Source organism: Tupaia chinensis, unplaced genomic scaffold (genome assembly GCF_000334495.1).
Source record: "Tupaia chinensis unplaced genomic scaffold, TupChi_1.0 Scaffold000478_3, whole genome shotgun sequence".
NCBI lineage: Eukaryota > Metazoa > Chordata > Mammalia > Scandentia > Tupaiidae > Tupaia > Tupaia belangeri.
The window spans coordinates 1,914,166-1,935,040 of NW_006159990.1; the positions used below are offsets into that span (position 1 = coordinate 1,914,166).

The 20,875-nt window shown below is 36.8% G+C and overlaps 2 pseudogenes; one reads left to right on the forward strand and one right to left on the reverse strand.

The window, feature by feature from the left end:
- Positions 1-4,341: 4,341 nt before the first annotated feature.
- On the reverse strand, positions 4,342-5,811 carry LOC102486899 (RWD domain-containing protein 1 pseudogene; annotated as a pseudogene).
- Positions 5,812-7,784: 1,973 nt separating this feature from the next.
- On the forward strand, positions 7,785-20,587 carry LOC102487304 (importin subunit alpha-1 pseudogene; annotated as a pseudogene).
- The last annotated feature ends 288 nt before the right edge of the window (positions 20,588-20,875 follow it).

Below are 20,875 nucleotides of genomic sequence, written 5' to 3' on the forward strand. Positions count from 1 at the left end.
GTGGCTTAAAACTCATGCAGGGTGCGTGTGTGTGCATGCCCAAGATCCCGAGAGGAGAATGGAGGAGAAGGGATTGCGGCGTGACTATCCCCCTGGGAGGTGATTTCTCGCTTTCTGTCTCTATATCTCTCTCTGTCTGTCTGGCAAGTGCACGCGCCCCATAGTGAAAACCTCTCCAAAAAGAGAGAGAGAGAGAGAGAGAAAGCATCAGAATCATTTTTTAAAAATATCTTGGAATTGAGGCCAGCAGGTGGTGTGACTAGGGTGCTGGATTCCCACACAGCCTACCACAGTTCGAATCTCCCACCAGTAGATTGAAAAATCACTCCAGGTGCATATGCATGTATGTCCAAAATCCCAAGAGGAGAATGGAAGAGAAGGGATAATGGCATACTCATTCCCCACTGGGTGGGGGGGGATTTCTCACTTTTCTTCTCTGGCAAGTGCATGCACCCTATAGGAAAAATAAATAAGTAATCTTGGAACCAAATATCAATATAAATTTATGGATCAATTATCATTTAGTAAAAAATAGAACCTCATCAATTGCCTTTTTGTTTCATTTTCTACCTGTTTAACTTATCTTTTTTATTTTGTATATTAGTTCATGTTTTGTCTTTATTATTTTTATGTAAATATGTTTAAAATATATATGAGAAGTTAAAAATTTATTTTAAAAGTTAAGGTTATTGTTGGATTTGAATCTCTTAAGTCCATATTCCACAGCCTACAAATAATTCCTTAATTTCTTCAACAATGATTCTTCCACCAGTTCTAAAATCTGACCATGGAATCTGGGGAAGAACTTTAAAATTAGAGTATAGATTCTGTACAAATGTCATAGTTATTTATTTCCCCAAATCTACATTCTTTTTTCAGATTAACAGGTTAATATCAGTTCTAAGGTTACTTGGCTTATTTGCATTTCTCAATTACATTCGTGTGCAGGAAGAAATATTTTAATCTAAATTAAGAATGTTGTAGTCAGTCAAAGGCATTGAACTCAAAACTACACTTCTGTTGGCTATACCATTGCTTATTAATCATTTATCATTGCTTATCAGAGATTTTTACTGTGCTAAAACATACAGGCTAATATTTGCCATTTTAGCCATTGTTAGTATAAAATTCAATGATATTAATCACAATCACAATGTAGTACAACCATCAGCACTATTTATTCAAAAATCTTCCATAGCAACTCAAATAGAAACAACTCTGTAATCACTAGGCTCTTCCTCCAGATCCTGGTAGACCTCTAACTTACTTAAATATGTTTATGAAGTTGCCTCTTCTAGATATTTCATATGTGCTAAATCATATCATTTTTTGGTGCATCTGTTTATTTAGCCTTCCATAAATTTTCCAAGTTTTATCCATGTTGTAGCATGTATCATAGCTTCATTCTTTATGGATAAATAATAGCTCATTGCACACATACAAAACATTTCATTGAAATTGTTTTAAAATGAATATTTAATTATATTTATTATTATTTTTAATCTGATCAGAGCATTATATAGAGAGTGAAAGTGAGAAAGCAAACCACCAGATCTGGGATTCAAACCACCTTTAGCCATGTGGGAGTTCAGTGTCTTAACTACTACATCACTTGCGGGCACCTTTAGTTGAAATTTTTAAAACAAAATTCTAGGAACCAGCAAATGGTTACATGACTGACTGGACTCCCACATGGTCAACTGTGGTTTAATTTCAAGACCTGATGGCTTAAAACTCATGCCAGGTGCATGGACTTGCATGCCCAAAAACCTGAGAGAAGAATGGAGGAGAAGGGATTGTGGCATGGCCATCCTTCCTGGGGGCAGGGGATGATTTATTGCTTTCTGTCTTTCTGTCTCTCCAGTGAGTGCACACATCCTATAGCAAAAATCTTTCTTTTTTTTTTTGGAGAGGTTTTTCGCTATAAGGCGCATGCGCTCGCCAGACAGACAGAGAGAGAGAGACAGAAAGAGAGAAATCACCCCCCAGGGGGGATGGTCATGCCACAATCCCTTCTCCATTCTCCTCTTGGGATCTTGGGCACGCACGCACACGCGCCCGGCATGAATTTCAAGCCACCGGGTCCGGGACGCAAACCGCGGTCTACTACGTGGGAGTCCAGCGACATAGCCATTTCGCTAACTGCTGGTTCCCTAGCAAAAATATTTCTTAACAAAACAAAACAAAACAAAACAAAAGCTAAGTCCTAGATTTGTACAACATAGAAATTTCTGCTGTTGAAGTGAAAGTAAGTGGTAAATATTTTTAAAGTATATTTTTATTGTAATCAGTTTTCTCCTTTTTGAAAACAAATGTTAAAAATTATAGACTAACAAAGTCCAGATAATGGAATATTATTTCTGTATTTTTGCTGTTACTTTAATGTTGCTTTGCCATTTCAGTATATAGTTGCTCTTGAAATATAAAACATTGTAACTCAGTGAGATTGAATAGAACAGGAAAAATTATATACCTCCTTCCTAAATCCGAGCTTTATATAAGACAAATATTTGTAGTATATACATAACTCTTGTACCTGACAACAGTACAAAACTTTCTACTCATGATGGAGCATAAAATTTCAAAAAGATCTATCAGTCTGTGTAGCTCGATATATTAACTAAACTGAGGGAACTTTTGTACAGAGAATATACTTTTAGGATTGATAGTGGGTTGTGGGAAGGTGCCAGTTATTTTTACTATAGTTAAGTCTGAAACAAAAATTTTATTTTATTCCCGAAACACAGTTTCAGTCAGTTTTGAAGTCTGAAATATATATCCCAATAACATAACGTTTGAAAAATTAGTTGGATTCTCAATCCTGTTAGTTAATATACAGACAATATCAGAGTTAAAAAAAAAAAAGGCAAAAACAAAAATCCTCTCAATATTGCACCAAAACTGTTCAATTTCTTTCTCCTAAGGTATTCTCTCAATGATTTTAGAAAGAACTTTCTTTTCATTTATTTCATCTAAGACTCCGGTATTTCTTAAAACCAACATCCATGTCTTACTCTTTGAAGAAAGAGCTTCTATCACCTAAGATTGTCATGGAAACAGGGTTTTTTGTTTGTGTTTGCTTGTTCTTGCCAGAGACAGAGAAAGTGAGACATCAGCCCCAGAAGAGGTGGCTATACTGCAATACTCTTTTCTCCATTTCTCTTCCTGGATTTTGGGCATGCACACACACACAAATACACACACACACACACACACACACTCATACACACACACACACACACACACACCTGGGGTGATTTTCAAGTCACCAGATCCAGGACTCTCACTACAGTCGACCATGTGGGAGTCCATGCCTTAACCACCTCACTACCTGCTTTCCCCTGGAAAGGATTTTGATGGCAGGTTAAAGCAGAAATGTTGACAAAAGTTAGCTATTTCCTTAATTTAATTTGAAGAACTATACAAACATCATTCATATGCATCCTACTATGCTAACAAGAGTAGAGACTAAAAAGTCAATGAGACTTAGCTTTTCACCTCAAGGAGCTTGCAGTTTAAGGAGGAACACAGAAGAAACTAAGAGTTTTCTGACAAAAGACCTCATCTGGAAATGATCATATGCTGTGCTGAGGAAAATATATAACTGAAGACATTGAGTACATCTGTTTGAGGAATCATGGGATATTCACAGAGCAGCCAAGGGGAGAGCTGAACCTTGAATGATCTAGGACCATTTTGTTTGTTAACTTTGAAGTCAATTATACTACTGGGACCCGCAGTTGGTGTAATGGCTATGTCGCTGGACTCCTATGTAGTTGACCACAGTTTAAGTCCTGGACCCGGTGGCTTAAACTCACAGGCATGTGTATGCATGCCCAAGATGCTTAGGGGAGAATGAAGGAGAAGGGATTATAGCGTGGCCATCCCTCCTGGGGGGGCTTGCTTTCTGTCTCTCTGTCCTTCTGGTGAGTGCATGTGCCCTATAGCAAAAACCTCTCAAAAAAAAAAAAAAAAGTCAATTATACTAAGTTCAATGATGAAAGCTATGTTCTGAGAGCTATATTCTGTTTTCTGAGACCAGCAATGGCATGGTGATTAAGGCAGGTGCTGTTCAAGTCTTGGACCCAGCAATTTGGAAAACACACCAGGTGATTGCATGTGCATACCTGAAATCCCAAGGGAAGAATGGAGTGTGTGTCCACTCACCCGCTCCCTCAGGGTTTACTTTCTCACTTTCCCTCTTGCTGTCTCCCTCCAGTGAGCACACGTGTCCTGTAGCATGTTTTTATTCTAAGAAAAAAATCAAGGAAAGGCAAAGTTCTCTCAGCATAGCCACAGATGCTGTGATAGTCCAGTCTCTCTGCAGATGGGGATAGTCTATTAGTGAGTTGAATTATCCTCTGGGTTTACAGTATTGTAGTTTGGATAATGTCTATCCTCCTCCAGCTCTAAGCAATCCATTGTCTAGAACAAAGTTTATCTATCTCCACCTTGTTTCCAGCATCCTCCAAGAACTGAACATCGAATGTGTCCATTTATGATTTTTTCAAATAGCTGTTTTCTACTTAATTCATTTTTTGCTGCTTCCTCCTCACACTTAATTCATTTTTTTCCTGTTTTTCTTTCATGCATTTCTTTTTAATTTCCAAGAGTTCAGACTCAAACTTGGCCTTCCAATATAAGAAATTCTAATTATAACAAGAGTGCCATGGAAAAAGTGCTTTTTGTCTTTTGTCTTTTTTGTTTATTTCCTGGCTTTCTTCCAGTTTTTATCTGACCTACCATTTCACTTAATTTTTCTTACACAGATGTTACTAGAGCAAAGATTATTATCTGGTTGGCTTGTAGGAGAGTGATTAAGCACTGCACATTGGCAGCTGGATCTCACATTGACAGACAGCCACAGTTTGAATCCCATTCTGGGGGGATTCAAAGTATGTGTTCCCCAAATCCGGACAGTATGGAGAAATGGAGAAAGGGAGATTATGTAATGACCATGCCACATTGGGGAATTTTCTCTTTCTCTCTGGAGAATACAAATATCATCCCAAAATTGAAAAAAAATAGATCATTTGCCAGCCTGGTAGCACAGTGGTTATGGGAGCTAGCTTCCCCGTGACCTACTATGGATCAATTCCTGGCCATGGTGATTTGAAAAACATACCAGTAACGTGAATGGAAAGTGATAATGAAGGAAAATGGACTGTGGAGTGACCATGCTCTATTGGGAATCATATAGAAATTTTTCTCAGTGTGGAATGTTAGTATATTTTCAATGCCTGAGACATAAATATTACAGATTTTCCTGGGAGAATATTTTTTTAAAGGAGAGCTTCATCTGTGTATTTTTCATTGAATGTAGACTTGAGGGTAGTCTGGACAATTTCATCATTTTCTCCAGCCTCAGCTGTTACAGTAATGGGGAAGTTGAATAGCTTTTCTAATATTACTTAGCGGGACCTTGTCAAGTGAAGCATTACTGAAGGAGAATGTGGTATTAGGACAGCCCATTTATATGTTGGAAGACTAGCTGTTTGGAGGTGTGGATCAATGTGCAATCAAGCCAGTTAATGACACTTTCCAAGTCCTCTTTACAGTGCCGATGAGAGAGAACAAGATGAACAGGACTGGAGCTGTAAAGGTAGCTGAGAGACATTTGCCTGTGAGGACATCAGGGCAGATGCACTCAGCCTCCAACTCTTTGCACTGCTCCTCACTGTAGTCCGTCATCATGATCCTTGTTGCTGCCCATGGATCTGTTAGATACTCATGCAGCATGCTACAGTGGAGAGGAGCCTGGAGGCTGTTGTAAACCGGAGGTGTGAGTTTGATCTTCATAGGCAGGAACATCCTCTCATGTATGAGAAGTTGTGAAATGTGCTATGGTTTATCAGTTACTAATCCTAGAAGATGTTTGAGATCTAAAGATGAAATTAGAAAGAGAACATCTATCTTGCTTATATGTGTGATTGTGACTGTGCAGATGACCATATTGAGAAAGTAAAGCCAGATTGGGAATGGCAGATTTTTGGACTATACTTGAATTTAAATTCAAGCGAATTCAAAAATCTTAAGTGAATAATGAAATAAATGTCTATTTCAACAGGATATCTTTAAAAATATTTTTTTTTCCGGAACCATCAGATGCCATAGCGGTTATGTTGCTGGACTCTCACATGACATTTCTTTTTTTCTTTTCTTTTTTTTTTTGAGAGATTTTTGCTATAGGGCGTGTGTGCTCACCAGAAAGAGAGAGACAGAGACAGAAAGTAAGAAATCACCCCCGGGGGGAGTGGCCAACTGCAAGCCTTTCTCCAACATTCTCCTCTTGGGACCTTGGGCACGCACGCACACACACACACACACACACATACCCGGCATGAGTTTAAGCCACTGGGCCTGGGACTTGAACCACAGTCAACTACATGGGAGCCCAGCGACCTAGCCATTATGTTAACTGCTGGTCCCCCACATCAGACTTTTAATAAATAGTCTTAGGAACTGAAGCTATTTTCCTGGAAAGTAAATAAAAAGGCATAACCTACCACAGGTAATCACTATTCTAATGGATGAAGACTGGAGAAGGTAGGTCATGGGAGAGGGAAAGAATTAATGTTGGTATGCTGATATATTAGACACCAAAATTCCAGTGTCTTAATAAAAGGGGGGGGGATGAATTTTTGTTTCATCTAATACTTCTCGATAATACTCAGACTGATAACTGCCCTTTCTATCTGCAGCTATCCAGAGCAAACTGCTGGCTGCTCTATCATCTTTGACATGTGGATTCCAAGGTCACGTTAGCCATTACCATCAGCCATATGTAAGCTATAGAAAGCATAAAAAAATGTTTGTGGGAGGTTTTTATGGGCCAGTTTTGGAAGCTGTGTACAATACTTCTCATCCATCCATTAAAACTGCCAGGGTCCATACTCAATTATGAGGAAAAGTGAAAACTGCACTTTTGTTGTCTCCCCATGAAGCAGCAGATAGTGTTTATTTGCTTCTATGTTGAGCATTTGGTGGACTAATGGCTGTATCTGCTATTGAGAATATTCTACTTTTGGTAGTACTTACTGTTTAACAATGAAACAGTGAAAAAAAACCTCTGGTCAGACTATTTTCTGCGTTATACATACTATGGTTTGACTTTGACACCCCCCCAGCCCTCATCCCCATCCATCTCATGAGTTGAGTCATTATAATGAGTTTAAGAGGGTAAAAATTTGATCCAATAAATTATGGTGTCAAAAGGTGGGGCATTTGGAAAGAGATAAAGATTAATGTCATTGAGGGAGTCTCCATGATTGAGTTTTTGTGGGTATATAAAGAGAAGAAATGAGAACAGAACTGAGAAACCTACGGACATAACTGCCTTGCTCTGCGCTTGCCCTCCTGAGTGACTAGTACTCTACAAAATGTCCACTAGATATGGCCCCTGGACTTTGGACCTCCAAACCGTGAGTTGAATAAACCTGTGTTTTTCTAAATCACTCAATTTTAGGTACTTTCTGTTATTAATGGCAAACTGGACTAGAATAATATATAATTTGTTTTCAATGATACGTTGTTACTATAATACAAACATTTAAATCAAGATTAAAATTATCCCAAATATCATAATCCAGAGAACATATATGTGTTAATATTTGTGTGTGTGTGTGTGTGTATATATATATAATTTCTGGTGCTCTATCTACCTATGTAGCAATGTTCTGATGAATTTTTAAAGATTTTGGTTGTAAAGAATGGAGTCAGATCTTCTTACTTTAAGTGAGTCAATTGATTTTTAAGATGTCAGATAGTTCACAGGGTTGCTGGGAATGCTGGAATACTGGATTTTCATGTTACCTCAACAGGAACAATGCAGACAGGAAAATCATCTAATCACACGATTGGAAAGTTCTGTTAGAAACATTCCTGTCAATCAGCACTTCTTGCTCCCTACCAATGATGAAGGAGGTGGATGCCAATTTGCTCTCCTAGCTGCTTCAGAAGAGTCACATGCCTCTACCTCTATGCTTGCTGGAATATGTAACCCTTCCTCCCCATGTTGAGATTATCTCACAGAAGTCATTTTATATCCAAATCTTGGATAAGCAAGCATTATTTTTTGAATCTAAGTCATATACCTATATGCTGCAGTAAGGACCATAGGAATTTGCATTTGATTTTAAATCTCTGCAGCAGACAAGAAGGCAGATTAGGAGTTGTTGAAATAAGAGTTGAATGAACCAATTTCAAGTACTTTTCAAAAGAATATGTCACAATTATTTGTATCTTACTGGTTATTCAAAAGGCTATTGTTATTAAATTTTTATCTACCCTTCTACTAAACTGTTACAGTTCCAAGAGTTTTCAGCTTACTTTTCTCTTCTTTTCATATCTACACTAATATTTATCTCTTCCTTTCTAATATTTATGCTCTTTTCATTTCTTTGCCTATTGCATTCACTCTCTTACCAAAGTAATGAGTAATAATGCTCTTTCAGGGACTGTCTAAATAAAACAAATAAATACTTGATGACACTTACAGGCATAAGACTTGTTTTAAGTATATGTTTGATAATAGAAAAATATTATTGGCCTTAAATATTTTGCTGAACTTGTATCCTCAAGGAGTTATCTTCATGGTGTTTACCAGAGAGAATCAGTATTTCTAGCACTACGGTCCAAAACTACCACGTTAAATAACTGGGTATTTATGTAAAAAATAACTTTTATTGTAATAAACATTGTTTAGAAGTGGATTAATAAAGAGGAAAATAGAAAGTCATCAATGATTCCATTGTTCAGGATGATATTATCATTATTTATATTTTTGCATACATACATAAATACACACATAATTTTAAAGCTAAATTAAGTGATCATTTTGCATATGCTACTCAATAATAAACCAGATCATGTTTGCTTGTCATTTCATTGCAAAAATTGATCTAATTCATTTATTTACTCCAAAAAGCTATAGCCCCACATGTGATCTTGTGAGTATACTTTGTTTCTCCACATCTAAACTACCTTTCTATTCTATATTTTAAAAAATCTTAACTGTGATTATAAATTTAATCTTCTCGTTTGAAGTTTTTTTGTTGTTGTTTTCTTTTTTTTTCCTGAGAGGTTTTTGCTATAGGGCGTGGGTGGGTACTCACTAGAAAGACAAAGACAGAGAGACAGAAAACAAGAAATCACCCCCTAGGGGGGAATGGTCACACCACAATCTCTTCTCCTCCATTCTCCTCTCTCGGGATCTTAGGCACACATGCATACGTGCCCAGCATGAGTGTTAGCCACCTGGTCCGGGACTTGAACCGTGTTCGACTACATGGGAGTCCAGTGACATAGACATTATGTTAACTACTGGTCCCAACTGGCTTGAAGTTCTTTAAAGATGAAAATTTTATTTTATATAGTGTATTACCAAACATTTTATTATGATTGAAATAAATAGTATTTTAAAACAGTGTAAGTTTGTATTTTGTCATGTAGACTGATTAGGAAGTAAGTACAATATTTTTTCTTCATTTTGAATTTCACTGACTTCAAGTAAAATGGCTAAATGAAATAATGAATTTTAAATTCATTCTGTCTGTAAAAGAATAATGATCCACAAAGGAAAGATTAATCTGAATAAGAACAAATGTCAAAAAAAATGTATTGGACTCAAACGGCATATAACTTCTACAGAACTTTGTGAAAAATTTTCATTATTACATGAAATATTTATGAGACAATATCAATTAATGTTTGCTATATAAATAAGTAACAGAAAGTTACTTTTGTTTGAAATGTTTTAGGTAATATTAGTTGTAAATTAAAATTCTGAGTCAAACTTTGTTGTCTAGTCTGGGTAGATGTGGCCTACCTGAAAAAAAATCTCAGTCAGAAGTAGAATTTTATATGTCTATGGTAGCATATTAAAAATTGTGCTGTATTTTGAATTAAAAGTTTCAACTGTAACTCATTAAGACCAATGAAAGTGGTTATTTCCATTATTTGACCTAAACGTTAAGAGTAGACCGAATCAAAGAGAACTTTAAAGTTTTTGTGCTAGGCATGTGTGGGAGTGGCTTAGAAAATTTATGGAAAATATGTATTATGAAAAAAACATGTAGATTTCAATTTTGTTTCACACCAAAATAATCTCATACTTTAATTTCATTTTTCCATGAACTACTTGCAGTCCTTTCATATAGCTTATATTAATACGAGGCTTTAATAAAGTTGTTTTTACAAAGCAAAATGATAGATGATAGAAACTGTAAATATATAGATAAACTAAATAAAATTCAACCCCAATCATACAATATCACATCTGCATTTCAGACTTTGTTTTCAGGGTACACATACACACAGTGATGACATACTAAACATATTATTTTTAGTATATATTTCCACTTAAGTTTTAAACATTTTAAAATGTTATTTAAATGTTTTGAATCACAATTCTTCACAATTACAGGGTTAATTATTATTTTTATGTTACCAGAGGGTGTATGTGCTCACAAGAGAAATATAGAGATAGCATTCCCTAGTAAGATATGGTTATCAATTGATCCCTCATTTTCCATTTCTCTGCCCTGTCAGGATTTGGGGCACTCATGCACATGTACCTAGTGTGTTTTTCAAGATTCCAGGCCAGGATGCAAACCATAGTTGGCCATATGGAATCCAATTCCTTTAATCAGTAGACCACAGGCTAGCCCTACAGGGTGAATAGGGAGGATAGCCGTACCGCAATCCTTTCTCTTCCATTGTCCTCCTGGGATTTTGGGTATGTACACACACATGTGCCCAGTGTGAGTTTAAAGCTTCTGGGTTAGGGATTTGAATCATAATTAGCCATGTATGACCTAGCACCTTAACTACCGTACCACCTCCTAGTCCCCCATACTGTGAGTCTTGACATGAACTATTAAATCGGTTTTACTGATGCTGATTTTTTTAATTACAGTAACTATATATAATAACCTTGAAAAAATAAATTAGAATTTTAGGATTCAAATCACTCAATTAGATGAGAAGTTATCTGAAAAGTCTACCTAAGTGTTAAGACTCGCACTGTTAAGACTTGAAAAAAAATCAAAGTGAACATTATTCTTTTTTAAAATTTAACTTTCAATTGATTGAAATAATGATATAATCTTACTTCTAGCTATCTATTCAAACAAATTGAAATCAGTATGTTGATAAATGATCATCACTCCCATGCTTATTGCAGAATTATTCACTAGTTCTTGAATGATCTGATTTACTTGTGGTTGTATAGATCTGGACAAATACTAATTTGACTATAGCAATAAGTTTTGAATTTGATTTTCCTATTTTTCCTCTTAGGTTGAGAGAAAAACATTAAGTAATGATAATATTTATGCAAAATAGATAAACATATTCACATGGTAAAAATAGTAATCCATTGAAAAGTAGCTATTGATTTTATTTTATCTCATTCCTTTTTTTGTTTTATTAATTATTATACATTTCATATTGCAGTTGTGGAATTAGACCCTGGAGATGCCAATATGAAAAGGACATTGTGCTTCTGAAAGAGAATTGTTGATATTTAAGATAGTATATCAGAAATTGAATTTTGAAGCTATAATCAAGGGCTAGCATTCTTGTATTTCAGAGCCTCAGCTCTCAAATTGTACTGTATGAATTCAAAGACCGTTCTATATTTCATCATTCAGGTGGCTGTGAGTAAATGCTTAATACCTCTGCTCCAGTTTCTTCATCTGCTAAGTGTGATAATAGTACTCACGTTGTGGGATTGTTTTAAGCAGTAAATGAAGTATTACCTGCCTATATAAATAATGTATGACACATAACTATACACTGGTATTAGCTATTATTATTGATGCTCTTATTTTCATTAAATAATAGTGTGCTAAAAGGTCAAAGAGAGGTGGATGATGAATGTCAGATGAGACATGAAAGGGATTAAAATTAAGCAGAGAAGACAGGGAAAAGCACTCCAACTGAAGGAGAGAAAACAGTGCAGAGCAGCAAGGTGTGAAAAAGCAGAACAGGTTCAAAGCACAGTGACCTTTTATATTAAGCTTGTTACAGAAAGGTGAAAAATTCAGACTTTATGTTGGGAACTTTTAAACATGTTAGGGAACAAAGTTGGTTCGACTATTGTGGTACATACTTCTAAAGTGTTGGTGCCCACTAAGAGGCTGAGGCTACATGGGGGGCCAGGGTTCGGTTCCTGATCTACCAAAGACAGGCTGGGCATGGTGATGTATTGTAGTCCTAGCCAGTCAGGAGGACTGTGATATAGTGAGACACTGTCAAAAAGCAATTTTCTCTCTCTCCTAAATAAACAGATAAACTTAAGAAAGAAAGAAAGAAAGAAAGAAAGAAAGAAAGAAAAAGAGAGAAAGAAAAAAAGTAGTGTGATTAAATTTGGATATCAGAATAGAGACACAGTAAATGAGGCAGAGGAGAAATCTGAATGTAAGCAGATAAAATTAGAGAGCGCTGTGAGACTAACTCTGACTGACCAGAAGAGAGACTGAAAACTTAAAGCTTGAACATGAAAGATGTAGATCAAGGTAAACATCTACAAGTTATTTGTAAGCATATGTAATAAAAAGGTAGGATTTAAAGTTGATGCTTAGATTTCTAGTTTGTGCAGCTGAGTAAATGATGATGTTATGAACCAAGATAGGAAATGTAATAGTGCTTATTCTAATACTTCATATTTACTTAGTTTTTCATTTGTCTCATGCTCTGTTTAAGTACTTTTAATGTATTAACACATCTAATTCTCATGTGCAAAAATACTTTAAGATAATATTATTTCTATTTTATGTATAAGAAAACTATACAGCATGGAAAATAAATTACTTGTTCAAGATCGTGTAACTAGCAACCCACCAATAGAATGGAAATCTAAATTGTTGAATAGTTGCACAGCCTGCACCTTTTTAAAAATAAACATTTTATTTTAGTTTAGTTTCTTTTATACATTCAATCACTATACATCACTTAGCATGGAAAGTGAATTTTCCTAACATGAAGACACTTCACACCAGTCCAATTGAGGATACTACACATGTTATCATCAACAGATAATAATCCATTGCTGTGTCCCATAAATGCCTTGCCTCTCTATTTTTCTCCTTAATGTCTTTCCTCATACTCTCCTCCTTCTCCCACCCTCTTCCCATACAGCCTATGTCTTTGAGCGTCATGATATACAGTTTTGATTCTGGAAAGGAACAGACTAGAGAGGGAAATGGGGAGTGTGAAGTTGAATAAGACCTAGCTTTGGGAAAGGACTCAAAAGGGGGATTCAGGATCTTTCAGCAGCATACTATACATTTTCTCTCAACACAGCAGCATTTAGCTCATTTTAGTCATCAACTTTGCTGTCTTCATTTGATGTATATCGAAGTATATACATATACATGAAATATATTTCAAAGAATCATTTTTATTTAACTTTATTTGCTTACTTTAATTTAATCAGAGAGGGACAAAATAAGAGGGAGAAAGAGGGGGGAAAGTGAGAAAGCAAGCCACTAGGTCTGGGACTCGAACCATAGTCGGCCATGTGGGAGTCCAGTGCCCTTAACCACAATGCCGCCTCACAGTCTCAAAATATTAAATGTATGTAAGTATAATGATATCACATATAACCATACACATTACTTTCGATCCATGTACTTGTAATCCCACCAAAAATAATGTGGGCTTAGTCTGAAGTGACTTATTGCTCATAAATATGTGTCTGCCTCAAGTAGTTAATTACCCATTTCATTTCAAGTGTATATATTATCTATTATGCTGAGCATTGCTTTTTCTCCTTGTAAATGGAGCTCCTTTTCTCATATTTCCCAGACATATAGCTAATCAGATATGTAATTACTTAGGTGCATCAGCGTAATGGAGACTAAATAAAATCCTGAAGCTACATCTTAAGTAACTGATAAGGATTTTCTCAAAATTCCATATTAGGTTATCATTATATATTTGTGTTAACTGGATGGCTTTTGTCTATATTAATAAACTCTTAAACATGTTAATGAACAACTCTGCCTCTGTAGTTTTATTTGACCATATTATCAAGAGTCTCATTTATTACATATATCAAACTGTAAAATGTAAGGATGTCATTTTACTTAATAAATGACTACATCTATTGAAATACACTCAAGGCCTAGGTGAATTTATGGATCCAATGGGAATGAAATCCTTTCTGGTTATATTGCTTCCAAAAGCCTTAATACAGTGATTATAGAATTCTTACTGGATGATACATGAATATGGACATTAACAACATTAATATTAAAATGGCCTTTAAACAAATGAATGTTTTTTTTTGACATGATATGAGGGGACAACAGTCTATATAAATATCTATTACAGGTATTAATTAATTAACTAATTAATTATTTTTGAGAGAGATTTTTGCTATAGGGTGGTACTTGCCAGAGAGACAGAAAGCGAGAAACCACTCCTCCCCACGGGGGATGGTTGTGTAAGGCAATCCCTTTCCACTTATTCTCCTCTAGGAATTCTAGGCATGCACATGCTCCCATGGGTGGGTTTCAAGCCATTGAGTTGGAGACTGGAATAGTGATAGGCTAGGCAGGAGTCCTGAGCCTTAATCACTATGCCACTTGCTAGTTCAGGTTTTAATTTATAAAATTAAAATATTTATTACTAAATTGTTCTTTCAGAATGGAGCAGATAAAAAATACAAGCTTTTTTTCTTCTTCCTTGAGAGAGAGAAAGACAGATATAGGTACCGCCCATACGGTATTTATGTCTCAATCCACCCCCAGCGTCAGCCAGTCCTGATCACTGGCACATGGGGTGTGCACCGGCAGGTACAGGAATAACTCCAGATGTAAACCTGGGATCTTCCCAGCTCTGTTACTACTGTGCCACTGCTGCCTGTCCGACAGTTTTACCTACTTATGTGTTAAACAAAAATGCAAGTGCATTCATTCACATTAATACTGTATTTAAATCTGGAGACTGACAGTCTTAAAGATTCTCAGCTTTCTGTCAACTATTTTCCATTCTCTCAAATCTTCTGTGAAATCAGGGCTCTGTTCATCATCTGAAGACGATTTTACTTCATAAATTTTAGAGAAAGTGAGAATCATAGACAGGAACTATTTCACCTTTCTTTCCTCTTACTAGAATCCAAGAACTGTCTCTCCTCCGAGGACCATTCTCTGAGTTTGCAGGTCCTGAAACATATTCCATCAGTAGTCCCTTTGTCTTCCATCTTCAGTACCTCTCCTCCTGGTGACCCGTTCCCAGTAACATTTAAACACTGAGTCTCCCCATCTACTAGTTTGCTAAGGTGGCCGTAACCAAGTAGTATAAACTGGGTGACTTCAACAAGAGACATTAATGCCTCACAGCTCTAGACTGCCTCTCCCCAGCTTCTGGTGGTTTGCTGGAAATCGTTTGTGTTCCTTGGCTTGCAGATGTGTTAATCTAGTCCCCACTTTCAAAGAGACATGTTTTTTCTCCATGTCTCTCTCTTCACATAGCCATCTTCTATTTTATTTTTCTTTTGTTTTTTCTTTTTGTTATTTTTTTTCTTCTTCAATTTTTTGCCATAGGGTGCATGCACTTGGCGGAGAGATATAGAAAGAGATACGGAGAGGGAAAGTGAGAAATCAAACCCCAGGGGGATGGCCACACAGCAGTTCCTTCTGCTCTCAGGATTTGGAGCATGCATGCATGCATGGGAATGCACTTCATGTGATTTCAAGTTGCTGGGTCCAGGTCTCAAATTGTGGTCATGGGAAACCTAGCACCTAGCCACACTTTCACCTGCTGGACACTAGTCATAAGGGATTAGGGGCCCACCCTACTCTAGTATCACTTTATCTTAACTAATTATAGCAGCAATTGTCCTATTTCTATTATAAATAAGATCACATTCTGACCTAAGGGATGTTAGGACTTTAGCATATCATTGGGGTGGGGGAAGAGCACAGTGCAACTCATTATACCATCTTAATGAAAACAAAGACTAAATTAAACTTAAAAATATTCTCAACTAAACTTCCCGTTTCAGTCTCCATTTTTATCTTTTCCTTTATAATCACATTTTTGAAAGTTTTGCCAAAAATATCTGCCTTTACTTCTTCACTAATCCATGCACTTTTTCATCATGCTCATAAAGAAAATTGGCTTTCTGTGTATGCATTTATAATTTGCCCTGATTATGCAAAATTAAGTATTCACTCATCTTGATTGTTCTATTTCTAAATGGTAATTAATAAATTAACATTTTTGTTTTATATGTAACAATAAAGCTACTATGTGTTGAATATCTATGATTCCAGAAATGCTGATAAATATACCATCTCCTTTTATTCTCATCATTTTAAAGATGAAAGATAGAAGTAACTTTCAAGTTCTTAGCTTTGTTGGTGCAATACTCCCCACTGGGAAAATGAATTCTCCCTTGATCTGTTGATAAAATTTGGTTTCAAAACCTCCATCAGCTTCAGATCCAGACTGAAAAAAGTAATAAGTTTACCAAAATAATGTCACCCTACAAAGCTTCATGGAAGAGAGCAAGCTGGTGTTTTCTTTGACTCATTATGCTTTATTTGGAAAAAAAAAAAAAAAACAAAACCATATATGCATATATACTTGTATACATTATATATTATATGCTTATATATACATATACAATATGTACACATTATATACATATATATTATATATTACCTATATATATTTCATTTTATTCAGGCCACTTATATACTAACTTATAGCAACAATCTTCTATTATAACAAGGGTCTTCCAAACATCTTTGTCTCTAGGCTTACTCTTTTCTAATCCATTTAGCAGTGAATAAATACTAGAAAACATTCTCTTGTCCAATAGACGAAATAAACATTCTCTTGTCCAATAGACAAAATATAGAATAAAATAATTTAAAAAAAAACCACATATCCCTTTGGCCTTGATAGAAAGTATTGATAATATCCAGTCTTGGCAAAATTTTACATCCTATTTAAAAGTTGATGACCTGGAATATCATCTGACAAATTACAAAACTAGGCTAACTGATTTTTCAACTGGCCAGAAATATTGCCTAATAATCTTATCAATGAATGCTTTCTAAAACAAAAAATTATTCACCCTTTTTTCAGTTCTAAAAGTCCCACATCATCCCTCTGCAACCCTCAGGAAGTTACCAGTAAGTAAATGAAGCCATAACAGAGTAACCTGTAATTTTTCTCACAGTAAACTGCAGTTCTACTGGCATCAGGACCATCATGCCTGTCTCCTCTTCTTTTACCATGAAAAAACTCTACTTCAATTAAAGGACAGAACTTTTCTTTTGGTCCCTATTTTTCAGTTTCATAGGGACTTTGTTTGCAGTTCCCTTCTTCCTTTTAAGAGGTGTTGTGCCTTAGGCACGTGTGCTCTCCAGGGAAGTAGTGAGGTGGAGTTGGGGGTAGTAGCAGGTAGATGATAGACATAGATGCACTGAGAGAGAGGGAAAGTGAGAAATCACTGGGGGTGGAGGATGGCCATGCCACAATCCCTTCTCCATTTTCCTCCCAGGATCTTAGGCCCGTGCACACACTTAAACTCATGCACCAAGCTTTGTCTTATTCATATCCATCCTACTCAGTTTTCTCTAATTTATTTTTTAATGGGTTTTTATACTTCTTTTGCTTAGAATGTTGCAATAGAGTGCAAAACTTTGTAACAGAGCAAAACTTCATGAATATGCTCAGCTTTCCTCATCAATGTTATTTTCTTCTGGTTACTTTTTAATCACAATTACGAACCTGTTCAATCCTGGTATTGAACACAAATTAATTAATTTGTGGTTTCTTATATACTTTGTCCATCTAGTACCCTCTAACACTGACTAACCCTACAAATCCTTAAAGACTTAGCTATGTGCTTCTAAGGAAGTTTAGGTAGGAAATTTTGCTAAATTTCCTCGTACTTTGTGTTTCAAGGACTGTTTCATTCACTGCAGATGAAACGGGAAACAAAATTTGCCATCCTGAAGTAATGTTATAGTTTAGTTACAGGAGACATAAAGAAAGAAACAAACAAAAATAATAGTCACACATTCTTGTTAATATTCTAAAGACAACAACTGCAACGCCAATATAGAAATAATTACAGTAAAGGTACAAAAGGAGATCTACTTTGGGCAGAGTGGTCAGGAGGAGGTAAATTTTTACCATTAGCTAAAAGGCATGGGCAGGTGGACATAAACCTTAAGTCCTGTTACCCTGTGACAATCTATGTCCTCAATTTAACTAGGAACTTCTGAGGGACACAGACTGTATCTTTTCCCTTCAGATCTGATTCTGAACAACTTGAATATTCTCAGAGAGTTAATGTTGAATTAACAATTTGTTCTGGAGGTTCGTGGGTAAGGTGTTTATTAGTCTCCCTTCCATATATTTCCCCATAGCATATAGGAGGAAAAATGCCACACCATATTTTCAACAAGCATTTCACACGCTAAGCAGTATTTCATGTTCTGTTTTGACCTAGAGTTTGGTGGTGTTCAGGTAAAAAAAAAAAAGCCTATTCCAGCTTTACAATATTCTCTAATTCATATTTAAGATCCTGACAACTTACACCCAAACTTTTAAATTACTTTGCTCACACTTGAGTAAGTGTGTTGCATTCCAAAACTATCCTCAAGATTTTTTTTTTGATATGTGAAGTTTCATAAAAGCAATTCCATTTTAAAAGATTTAAGAATAAGTAATTGAACCTAGTCTTTTCTTGCAAACATTAGAAATAAATAGTTGTTTTAATGTTTAATATTCCATTAAACAGAACTAGCTTTTGTTGCTGAAGTTAGGATGATGTCTGTCATCTTGCTTTAAAATTTAAAATTGCTCCCTGTGACTTTCAATTAGCCACTCCCAAGACTCAACATAGAAACAACAACAGGCACATGGTCTTAAGGCTGAGCCGTGGTGGATGTTTCTAGGGCAGCGTATCCCCAGCCTGTGAGCCTCGCACCGCTTCTTGTGTGAGCCTGAGTCGCCTGTGCAGCTTTCTCCCTTCATCTCATAACCATAACCACCAATGAGAATGGAAATTCACCAGCTGCCCGTCTTAACAGATTCAAGAACAAGGGAAAAGACAGTACAGAAATGAGGCGGCAAAGAATAGAAGTGAATGTGGAGCTGAGGAAAGCTAAGAAGGATGACCAGATACTGAAAAGGAGAAATGTAAGCTCATTTCCCGATGATGCTGCTTCTCCACTGCTGGAAAACCACGACAGCCAGGGCATTGCAAATTGGTCTGTTGATGACATTGTCAAAGGCATTAATGGCAACAATTTGGAAAGCCAGCTCCAGGCTGCTCAAGCTGCAAGGAAGCTGCTTTCTAGGGAAAAACAGCCCCCCTTAGACAACATCATCCGGGCTGGATTGATTCCAAAATTTGTGTCCTTCTTGGGCAGAAATGACTGTAGTCCCATCCAGTTTGAATCTGCACGGGCACTCACTCACATTGCTTCTGGGACGTCAGAACAGACCAAGGCTGTGCTGGACGGAGGCGCTATCCCAGCGTTCATTTCTCTGTTGGCCTCTCCCCACACGCACAGCAGTGAACAAGCTGTCTGGGCTCTAGGGAACATCGCAGGGCATGGTTCAGTTTTCCGGGACCTAGTTATCAAGTATGGAGCAGCTGACCCGCTCTCCTTGCAGTTCCTGACATGTCATCATTAGCACGTGGTCACTTGCGGAACCTTACCTGGATACTTTCGAACCTCTGCCACAGCAAGAATCCCACACCCCCGCTAGATGTTGTTGAGCAAATCCTTCCTACTTTAGTTCGTCTTCTGCGCCCGCGGTATTAGCAGATACCTGCTGGGCCATTTCCTACCTCACTGATGGTCCAAATGAATGGATTGAAATGGTTGTGAAAACAGGAGTTGTTCCCCAACTTGTGAAGCTTCTAGGAGCTACTGAATTGCCCATTGTGACCCCTGCCCTAAGAGCCATAGGTAATATTGTCCCTGGGACAGATGAACAGACCCAGGTTGTGATAGATGCTGGAGCACTAGCCATCTTCCCCAGCCTTCTAACCAACTCCAAAACAAATATTCGGAAGGAAGCTACGTGGACCATGTCCAACATCACCACCGATCAGCAGGACCAGATCCAGCAGGTTGTGAATCATGGGTTAGTCCCGGTCCTCGTCGGCATGCTCTCTAAGGCTAACTTTAAGAAGTAGAAGGAGGCTGTGTGGGCTGTGACCAACTTTACAAGCAGTGGAACAGTGGAGCAGATTGTATACCTCGTCCACTGTGGCATCATAGAACCGCTGATGAACCTCTTAACTGCAGAAGATAGCAAAATTATTCTGGTTATTTTGGATGCCATTTCAAATATTTTTCAGGCTGCTGAGAAGCTAGGAGAAACTGAGAAACTTAGTATAATAATCGAAGTATATGGAGGCCTGGATAAAATTGAAGCTCTACAAAACCATGAAAATGAATCTGTGTACAAGTCTTCATTAAACTTGATTGAAAAGTATTTCTCTGTACAGGAAGAGGAAGATCAGAATGCTGTGCCCGAAACTACCTCTGACAGCTACACCTTCCAAGTGCAGGATGGGACTCCTGGGACCTTTAACTTCTAGACTGTACAGCTGAGGCCAGAGGGGTTTGTCTGTGCTGTGTTTGGTATCAGTTCGTCTTACTGTTTCTCTACCAAGAACTCTTTTTAAATGTGGTTGTTATTGTAGCACTTTTTACAACAAAACTATACTTAAACAATTCTAAACTGTACATCCTGTATGAAGCTTGTCCTCCAAACGGGGTTCTTATTTCTATGTGGAATTTCATACCTTCAAGGTCCTATAAATAAAATTAAATTCCACCCTTTTCTTTGGAAAAAAAAATCGCTGCTGTTTTACTGAAAGATTTGT